Here is an 11,280-nt window from a genome sequence, read left to right as displayed (position 1 = left end):
CCCTGAAAGTCTCCGACATTTGCTCTCGCGGTTGGTGGATGCAACATTTGGAGGTCCCAGCGAGATCTCCCTCGGCGGAGCTTCGGATCGGAGACTGACGGCAGCCCGGGCTAAGTAAGTATTTGGTGAGGATCCTCTTTCGGTTTTGGTGCTCTGGAGCAAATAACCCTGAGGTAGGAGGTGGGACGCCACCTGTGACCTGCCCAGGGACTTTCAGAGGCGGGACGCCGCCCTCTGTCTGAAATTTGGTTTTGGTAATTTGGATTGTGACCGGTCACGTTAGGTTTTCCTTCCCCCGGGCCGCGCTGCGCTGCGTTTAGTTTCAGTATTGTATTCCAGGCGCGTCTGATAGTCCGTGTGTTCGTGGAACTGTGTTATTTGTTTGGTCGTTTGCCTGTGTGGTCTGTTTCCTCTCCTTCGAAATCCCCAGTCTTCTCAAGATGGGACAAAAGGAATCGGTGCCCGGTTCCCCACTTGACTGTCTCTTAAAGAACTTTTCTGATTTCCAGAGAGGAGCACGGGCTACGGTGGGCCACCACCGGATCCTGAATTCCTGCGAGCCTTGTGCCAGTTAGAGTGGCCCACTTTTGATGTAGGGTGGCCCACTGAGGGTACTTTTGACCTCTCCACTTTGTTCGCAGTTGAGCCACGGTGTACAGGGTCCCCTACCCCGACCAATATCTGTACATAGATGTTTGGGTAGATATTGCAACAGAGAGGCCTGGGTACATTAGGAAATGTCTAAAAGGGAATCAGCGAGGCAGACGGGCGATCTGCCTAGCCAGGGGCGAAAATAAGGTGAGAGAAAAGGGATGCGGTAGCAGGGTTCCCACCCCAAAGGCACCCCGAAATCAGCCCAGGCTCTACCCAGTATTGCCAGAACCACCGGAGGATCATTTATACCCCGTGAACGCACCCCCTCCCTACCCGCGTAGAGAGGAACCGGATTCCTTGCTCGGGGACATCGGCGGGTTTGTGAGCCCGTCACACACCGGGGGAGGCGTACTTTATGGGGAGGGAGTGTTGCCTCTGGCAGTGGGAGGCGCTTCCAATGCCACCTGTCCTAGTGCAACTGTTGAGCACTGCCAGCCGGGTCAGGATCAGGCAATATCCAGTTCCAGCACGAGCCAAACAGGGTATTGCGCGACACTTGCAGCGCCTACTTGAGGCGGGGATACTCCGGGAGTGTCAGTCTGCCTGGAACACCCCTTTACTCCCTGTCCAGAAACCTGCACCGCCCGGTGCAAGACTTGCGGGAGGTGAATGCACGGGTAGAGACAATCCACCCCACTGGTGCCTAACCCGTATACCCTGCTGAGTTTGCTACCCCCTACTCACACTTATTATTCAGTCCTGGACTTGAAGGATGCTTTCTTCTGCATCCCGTTAGCACCTCAGAGCCAGGAGATCTTCGTCTTTGAGTGGAATGACCCAGAGAATGGACTAGTAGGCCAATTCACCTGGACTAGACTGCCACAAGGGTTCAAAAACTCCCCCACCATCTTTAATGAGGTTCTGAGCAAAGATTTGCAGGGTTTCTGCTCGTCCCATCCATCTATAGTGCTGTTGCAGTATGTAGATGACATTGTCATAGCCGCAAAGAGTGAAGAGGAGTGTGAGGTAGCTACCACGGACTTGCTGCAGGACCTCGAGCGAATGGGGTACCGGGTCTCAGCCAAGAAAGCCCAGATTGTGACGCAAACTGTAAGTTATCTGGGATATAACTTACGGGGGGAGCAGAGAACCCTATCCAGTCAATGAATCCAGGCGGTCCTGCAGATCCCTGAGCCTACTACCAAGAGACAAGTGCGAGAGTTCCTAGGTGCAGTGGGATATTGCAGGCTATGGATCTTAGGCTTTGCTGAGCTGGCCAGGCCCCTACACAAGTTGACTAGAGGAAAGGAAGAGCAATTTACGTGGACTGATAAGGAGAAACAGGCGTTCCAGGCCCTCAAGGAGGCATTAGTCGCTGCCCCAGCCCTGGCCCTGCCTGATCTGGCCAAGCCATTCCAGCTGTTCGTAGCTGAGAAGGGGGGAGTTGCCCTAGGAGTGCTTAGCCAAGAGCTTGGACCGTGGAAAAGGCCAGTAACCTACCTGTCCAAGCTCAACCCCGTGGCATCTGGATGGCCGACGTGCCTAAGTGCCCTCGCTGCCACCTCCATTTTAGTCAAAGAGGCCAGCACGTTGACCCTAGGACAAGAAATAAACATAATTGGTGAACATTACGTAGAGCAAGTGCTTCGGGCACCTCCCGACAGATGGTTGTCCAATGCTCGACTGACACAGTACCAAGCTCAGTTGCTTAATCCACCGTCTGTCCAGTTCCTCAAGACAACGGCTCTGAACCCAGCGACCCTGTTGCTGGCACCAGATTCTACTTTAGTTCACAGTTGCAAGCAGATCCTAGACACTGTGACTGGGTCCCGCCCGGACTTAAGAGATCAGGCATAGGAAAAGGCCGACCTGACTTTGTTCACTGACGGCAGCAGTTTCGTCAAGGACGGACAGCGATATGCAGGAGCAGCAGTGACCACAGAAGATGAAGTCCTATGGCAAAGGGCGTTGCCAGCAGGGACCTCTGCGCAGAGAGCTAAGTTAATCGGACTAACCAGGGCCTTACAGATGGCAGAGGGGAAGGTGGCCAATATCTATACTGACAGCCGCTACACTTTTGCCACCGCTCACATACACCGGGCCATATATAAAGAGAGAGGCCTCTTGACTGGGGGTGGGGGGGAAAGGACATTAAAAATTGAAGTGAGATTCGTGCCCTTCTAGATGCCATCTGGCTGCCCACCAGAGTTGCTATTATCCGCTGTAAAGGGCACCAGAAGGGGGATTCCCTTATCATCAAAGGCAACCAACTGGCAGATTCAGCTGCCAAAGAAGCCGCCTATGAGCAATCAGAAAACCTTCCCCTCCTTCCCCAACCTACCTCACCTCCTATCCCAAGCTACACACCAGAAGAAGAACAAGAAGGGATTCAGTTAAAAGGCCAGAAAAATCAGCAAGGATGGATAAGGTTACCTGATTCTAGGCTTTATCTACCCCAGGGAGTTGTCAGGCAGATAGCAAAGGACATCCACACCAGCACCCACTTAGGACAGAATAAGTTAGAACAATTAATAAAGAAATATTACTTAGGCCCCAACATTAGGGATATTGTCCATTCAATTGTATCTAGATGCAGTATTTGTACTAAGGTAAACTCCCCAACTAAGAAGCTGCCTCCCTTAGTAAGGTATCGCGGGAAGGCCCCCGGGGAACTGTGGGAAGTAGATTTCACTGAAATGACTCCTGGAAAATTTGGCTATAAATATTTATTAGTCCTAGTAGATGCTTTTTCTGGGTGGGTGGAGGCGTTCCCCACTCGAGGGGAGGCAGCATCCACAGTATGCAAAATTCTACTGCGAGAAATTGTACCCAGATATGGTATTCCCCTTGCCCTAGGATCAGATAATGGACCAGCATTTATCTCCAAGATATCACAAGAATTAGCCATGAAGTTAGGCATTAATTGGAAACTACACTGTATTTACAGACCCCAGAGTTCAGGACAAGTAGAAAGAATGAATAGGACTTTAAAGGAAACAATCATTAAACTGAAAGAGGAGACCGGCGAGAACTGGGTTGAGCTACTCCCTTTTGCTCTTTTTAGGACAAGATGTACTCCTTACCTTAAGAAATGGGCCCCCTATGAAATTCTATTTGGGCAACCAATACCCCTTATACCCCGGTTGACCACCGAGGAATTAGAGATTTCTAACCACAATCTCCTCAAGTCCCTACAGGCCTTGCAACACATTAGGAGTGAAGTACAGACCCTCCAACGGTCAATCCAGTTGGATAAGGTTGACGGTGCCAAATTACCAGAAGCCCCAGAGCCTGGACAATGGGCATGGATTCTCAATCATAGGCAAAGCAGCCTGGAGCCACGATGGAATGGACCGTTCCAGGTGCTCCTAAGCACACCCACGGCTGTCAAGGTAGCTGAGAAACCCTACTGGATCCACCTCTCCCACGTGAAACCGGCCCATCCACCAGACGAGGTACCTCAAAAATGGCAAGTCAAACGGAAACCAGAGGAGCCCCTAAAGCTTACTTTCTCCACTAGGCTGTTTGCCTAGTAGCGGGTTAGAACAGCAAGAATGGGGTCTTAATTAGAACCGCTGATGGCACAGTAATTGCTTCCAACTATACTTGGGGGGAAAATACTCCAATAACCCTAAAGGCTGACTTCTCCAAATTCTTTGATGATAAATTTTGTGAGTCTCCTGCAGCCTTAGCCTTTGTAAACTTCCTTTCTGATTGGCAACGCCTCTCAATCCCATTCACTCCATGTGATAACATGGTCAAGAACTACGCCCTTAGGTATGCTGCTCATTATGGATGCCCGGAACCACCCCAGAAAAAGGTTTGCCCTTGTGGAACCTACAAGGATTTCTATTGTAGGCAATGGGGTTGTGAGACCCTGGCCATAGACTGGAACCCAGGAGGTAGGAACGATAAACATATAACCCTTTTCCGCGATCACAGCGGAAAACCAAATAATAAAGACTGTATGTTAGACAAATGCAATCCAACCACGGTGACAGTCCTAAACCCAGGAGACCCCGAATGGATCAAGGGCCGTACATGGGGGGTTAGATTTTATGTGTCCGGGACTGACCCTGGAACCTTCTTCACCGTCAGAAAACTTCCTACTAAAAACAGGCCACTCCTTAGAGGAGTGGGAAGCAGGCTGCCACCCAGGCCACCTAGGCCCCCTGTCAGCTCCCCGGCAGCGCCTGAGCGCCTGGGCAGTGAGACAGACCCAGACCAGAGCGGAGCCACTGCGACTCCTACTGCTGACTCGTTCCGATCGAGCCAGAAGAGCAGAACCATAAGTTACTCTTTTATACTCCCAGCCCGTTACTAGAAAGGCCACACCACCAAGAGATTTATGCCCTAGATTTATTAGATAAGGTATTTCCATCCTTTAATAGCACACAGCCGGGTATTACAGAGTCTTGCTGGCTGTGCCTAAGTCCCAGACCTCCTTTCTATGTAGGGCTGGGGGCCAACACCTCGAGAGGAGGGGAACTGGCTCCCACCACAGTCACTCTCACGGGTATTCAAAACCAAGATCAGAATCAGATAAACGATTGTATTTCTGAAGGACCCCTCACCCTAGCAGAGTTCCATGGGAAGGGAACTTGCTACCTTCTAGCAAACTTCACCTTGGATAAATCCAATTATAGTGATTATTGCCTTAACCAAGAAACCCTGCCCGACACCCTAGAGAGCCCAGCAGTAACAAAGGCTCCTGAGGGACTATGGTTTGCATGCACTCAGGGCATTTTTAAGTGCACAGTCCCCACCCATCCTGAGCTTTGCGCGAGCGCTTATATCATTCCTCAAGTATATTTGTATGGAGGAAACTCTGAATTCCTAGTTACTTCCCCAAGGCGGGCCAAGTGGACCCCACACCTCATCCCTATCGTGGCTACTATAGGAATCGTAGGTTCTGCCGCTGTAGGAGCGGCATCACTCATTCAAGGGGAAGTCAACCTTAGACAACTATCTCAAACCTTTTCAAAAGATATCTTCCTCCTCCAAGATCAGGTAATAAATTTAGAGCGCCAAGTAGACTCCCTTGCTGAAGTAGCCTTACGAAATAGGAGAGGATTAGACCTTCTCTTCCTCCAGCAAGGTGGGTTATGTGCTGCATTAGGAGAAGAATGTTGTTTTTATGCTAACCACTCTGGAGTAATTAGAGAAAATATCAGGACCCTCACCAAAAGATTAAAGGATAGAGATAAAGACGAGGAAAGTTCCAGTTGGTATGCCTCTATGTTCAAAACATCATCTTGGTTAACTATCCTTATATCTGCTATTGCTGGTCCCCTTCTACTGCTCCTACTAGCGGTCACCATAGGGCCTATCATCCTAAATAGAATTCTTGCTTTTCATCAAAGAGAGGATAGAAGTAGTCAAGTTAATGGTCCTCTCCCAACCTTATACCATCCTTCCGAGTGATGAAGAGTCAAGGGTTTGACATACCCCCAAAGAAAACGGGGGAATGTTGGGAACAAGAAAAATAGTCTGAGTCCCAAGGAGCCTGCATCCTTAGCAAACATCCTGTAAGTTGATTGTCATCTGTTTAGTTTCAAATTTTTCCTTTCAGTTGAGTCAGATCCCACCCTGTTCCCTCGCGCACGGGCTCTGTAAGTCAACAGCTAACCGCCACATCTGCTTCTGTGCAACGCTTGCTTGCTTGCCCCTATATAAGGACTTGGCTGTAAGCCCTAGGCGCGACTCTCGTTTGCAGCCCCTGCGGGCACCGTGTCTCCGGACACTCTGAGAGTTCGCCCCTGCCCAGGTTAAACTTGGCCAATAAAGTAACATCTTTGAAACCCTGAAAGTCTCCAACATTTGTTCTCGCGGTTGGTGGATGCAACATGAGTTGCTTCCACCTTTTGGCTGTTGTGAATAATGGTGTTATAACCCGGGTTGTGCAAGTATCTCTCAGAGAACATGCTTTCAATTCTTTTGGGTACATACCCAGAAGTAGAATTGCTGGATCATATGGAAATTTTATTTTTAATTTTTTAAAGAACTTCCATACCGTTTTCCATAGTGGCTGCACCATTTTACATTACTACCAACCGTACACAAGGGATGCAACTTCTTGACATTCTCACCAATGCTTGTTCTTTTCTTTTTTACAGTAGCCACCCTAATGGGTGTGAGGCATAAGCCCATGGTTGTATATCCTGCTCATTGTCTCCAATAATAGGGAGGATGTTCAGGGAAAGGGGCTCTGTTCACAGGGACAGTGACCAGACAGACATTAAGATCTGCCAGTAAAAGGCACTAAAATATTAACAAGCCCTAAATCAGTGGAGGGAAAGACTGTACATGAATTCAAAGCTTCAATATCATAGAGTTGTTAATTTTCTTCCAGTCTATATATTCAGTGTAATATCAATCAAAATCCAGCAGGTTTTTTTGTGGCAGCTGACAAAGTGATTCTGAAATTTGTATAAAAATGCAAAAGATCAAAAATAGTGAAGACAATTTTGAGGAAAAGAACAAAGCTGCAGGAATTATGCTATCAGTTTTATGTAAAGTTCAGTGATTAAGATAGGGTGATATTGACTCAGGATAGCAAACACAGGCCAATGGAACAGAATGTAGTCTACACATACATGTTCTCTTGATTTTGGCAAAGCTGACACATCAGTGTAGTGAGCAAAGGATGACCTTTTTAGTAAATGGTGCTGGATCAGCTGCATCTCCCAAATGGGAAATGGATCTTGACACCTCATATCATGCATAGGAATCAATTGCAGAATAATTACAGTTCTAAGTATGAAAAGTGGCCCTTGCTGGTGTGGTTCAGTGGTTGAGTCCCGGCCCGCAAACCAAAGGATCGCTGGTTCGATTCCCAATCAAGGCGCATGCCTGGTTTGCAGGCCAGGTCCCCAGTAGGGGCCCCTCAAGAGGCAACCACACATTGATGTTTCTCTCTCTATATATTTCTCCTTCCCTTCTCTAAAAGTAAATAAATAAAATCTTTAAATAAATAATTAAATATGAAAAGTAAAATAATACAGCTTCTAGAGAAAAATATTGCAGAATATCTTCCTGACCATGGGGGTAGACAAAGATTTCTTAACAGGATACAAAATAATCAACTACAGCCCTGGCCGGTGTGCCTCTGCTGGTTGGACTGTCGTCCCACGCGCCAGATGGTTGTGGATTCAATCCCTGGTCAGGGCACGTACCTAGGCTGCGGTTCAATCCCCAGCTGAGGTGCATATGGGAGGCAACTAATTGATGTTTCTCTCTCACAGTGATGTTTCTTTTCCTCTCTCTCTCCCTTCCTCCCTCTCTAAAACCAACAAGCATGTTCAAAACTTAAAAAAACAATTATAATGGAAAATTGATAAATTGGGTTACATTAAAATGAAGAACTATTCATTGAAACCACCATTAGGAAAGTAAAAAGACAAGCCACAGAATGTGAGGGCATATTTGTAATATATTTATTCAATAATGGCAAAATTAATTGGAAAAAGAATTCAATTAAACATGTGCACAACCTTGAGGAGTGCTATATAAAGAATATTCTAATAGAGACTGAACATATAAAAACACTCAACCTCATTAGTCACCAGAAGAATGCATATTCAGGCTGTCAACCCTGTGTTGGTGAGGGTGGAGAGGAACTAGAATATACTGTGCTGGGAAAGGCCCTACAGGGCCTACAAGAACTATTCCTGGCCCGTCCATTTGATCCATTTGGTACAGTTATTTTGGAAGCCTCTTTTGACGGTATATACTAACACCAAACACATGCATAACCTATAATCCAACTGGCCTACTCCTAGGTGTGTAAAACCAACAAAAAAGTGTGCGCATGTGTCCCCAAACCCATGTTCAGGAATGTTCAGAGCAGCACAGTTTGTAAGAGTTCAACAACTTAAAATAAAAATTGTCCACCTATAACAGAATGGCTAAGGAGAACGTGGGTCTCCACACAATGGAGTTCTCCAGAGCAGCGGTTTTCGGGCCTGGGTGTGCATCCCGACCACCTGCAGGGCTCGTTGAACCACTGATTGCTGGGCCCCACGTGCCCGTCCCCTGGCACTACCAGAACACACGTCATGTTTCCTCCTCTTCCCCGCCCTTATCACAGCTGAAGGTGGCTGTGAGCCCCCACTTGAGTGTCCGCGGCTCCCTCACATCAGTGAGAGGGGGCACTAAGGAGGCGTAAGAGGAGGCCTGGTTTCAGACCAGTAGCACAAACACACAAATCTCTTTTCTAGCAGCCAGCTCTGCATCCCTGATTTTGCTGATATACTTACGAGCATTACATCATGTAGTGACAACATAATTAGAGCATTATTATGGTGGTCATCTTTAGGTCTGTTCTATAGAGAAGGAATTGACCACCTGCTGGATTGATTGCAAGGTCATGCTGCTAGGCAAAAGTAGAAATTCAAATCCACGTCTTCTGACTGTGGGTCTAACGCTCTTCATTCGTCAATGGCTGCGTCCCCGGAATGCCAGGCAGACTCCTCCTTCCTCTCCAGGTGCTGCCGAGTTCCAGGTCAGAGGCAAAGCCCTCTTTCTCCAGGAACCTAAAGCAAGATGCTTTTGTTTGATGTGAATGGAGTGTTGTTTAGCTACATAATGTTCTTTTGGGCATTAAAAGCTCAGCCCTGGAAGAGCTCCTTTAGGCAGTGTCTGCTGTTTCTGCAGCTAATTGGATGTCTGGGGAGGTGGACGCAGCTGCAGTGAAACGCTGATCTTTCCGCCTAATCACTCCGAGTGCGCTAGGATATTGCTTCCTCCATGCATCAGCGTTTTTGAAACTGCTGCTTGTGACTTTGGCGAAGCCCAATGGGAAGTGGGGACACCCGGAGAGCAGCCTCTGGTCGGGAGAGATTCAGCACCAAGGCCAGCGACTTCCTATCCGCAGGAGGATAGGAAGCCAGAAAGCACAAGTTCTCGGCCCTGAGGGCAAATTGAAATCACGTGAGAACTTTAAAACAAATTCCGCACCCGAGTCCAGTTGGATCAAAAGTTCTTGGGGGTAGATACTGGCATATCAGTAAACCCCTCTTTCCCCGTTGGTTCTAATGTGCAACAAGGATTGAGCATGACCATAGTCATAAATCAACATATAGGAGGTGGAATGTTTCAAAGAATAGACAGCCCTGGGGGACCATGAGACTTAGGGAAGGTCATTTAGTCGCCCCCTCAGCACTGCTTCCATGGGAACTATTCCTGGCCCTTCCTCAGTGGGCGAGGGCTCCACTCTCCACTCCAGCATCATCCTTCTAGGCTCCCTTCTTAAATCTACAAGAAGGAGCCTAAATATTCCTCGTGGCAAATTGGGGGGCTCAACTGGGTTCAATTAGAAAACAAATACACATGCACAGAAAGAGAGAGAGACAACAAGGCTTCAGACATCACAGTAGTCTGGGAGTTGGCGGAAGGTGTCCTGCTTTGAGGATTTTTAAAAAGAAAAACCGAGGGTTGCTTCTAATGGGATAAAAATGGGAAACCACTTTATAGTTTAAAAATAGGGTGTTGGTTATACTCGTACAATTAAACAATCAGGAGTTGGGTGTCTGCATAACAAAATTCAGTGCAGCCGCTGCAAAGTACGCTGCATATGAAAATTTAATGGCAGGGAAGCTGCGTCGCTGTGCTACACGGAATCACCTGGCCAAGGTAATAAGTAGCCTTGTTTTTAAAACTGCATGCTTAGATACCTAAAAATGAAGAAACATCTCAATTGTAAATAGCCACTCTCATAGAATGTTGAGGAAATAGGTAATTTTTAGGTTCGTTGTATTCTTCTATTTGATCCTTATTTCTCTAATAAACGCACACTAATTTTATCAGGAAGAAAGTAATCAATAAGCTTAGATGTTGAGCCAGTGAATTGATCTATAAGAATTTGACAGTTTCAACAGAAGGGTACAGAGAGTTTTAGGCTGAAATAAAATTCCATAGGATAATCAAAGACATTCAGACAATGACAATAATATATAGATCTTTTTCTGGAATAAAACACTTCTTTAAGGCAAATGTCTGTGTTTTCTTGGAGTTAAATATTAATCAGATAGAACCCAGCCAGTCTAGGAAATAAATTTTATTTATGTGAAAATTTTATGAACTGATTAGTGGGTTGGATCAAAGAGCAGAACCAGAATAGAGTCACAAAGAGGTCTTAGAAGATAAAGTACTTCTTGTTAATTCACCATTGCTTTCCTAAAAGCACATGAACTTGGATGAGGCACTTACATACTCAGGGTCTGCCACACACCCACAAACCTAAGTCATGTCCCAGGTGGGAAGCACGGCTCAAAGCAGAAAGCAGGCTGTGAGAAGAAAACATTACCAAATGTTTTTTCACGGACAACCTGGGAGAGCTACTCTTGGGTTCTCTTTCCATAGGTCTCCTCAGCAGGGAAGAGGGAGGGGATTAGAAAGCTAGAATAGTATTCACTGAAACGTAAACACCACATCATGCTTGATGGGGTCTTTGAGGAGCCACAGCTGAGACACCATTATCGCCACTGGTGCACGACCATAAATGATTCAATATGGTGCGATGTAAAATGCTCACAGTTCCATTAATGGTCCAGTGCTCCGATTTCCTACCAGTGCGGAGTTTCTGAAGTGCTCTTGGCTAAACAGAACAGTCTCCACCCATCCGTTAAAAGCATGCTTTCAATACTGACGTTTTTCAAAGTAGTCCATTTCTCTTTTTCAAAACTG

The sequence above is a fragment of the Sturnira hondurensis genome, unplaced genomic scaffold, assembly GCF_014824575.4.
Source record: "Sturnira hondurensis isolate 20B ecotype Veracruz unplaced genomic scaffold, ASM1482457v3 Scaffold0018728, whole genome shotgun sequence".
In the NCBI taxonomy this organism is placed as follows: Eukaryota; Metazoa; Chordata; class Mammalia; order Chiroptera; family Phyllostomidae; genus Sturnira; species Sturnira hondurensis.
Note: the sequence above shows the minus strand (reverse complement) of the source record.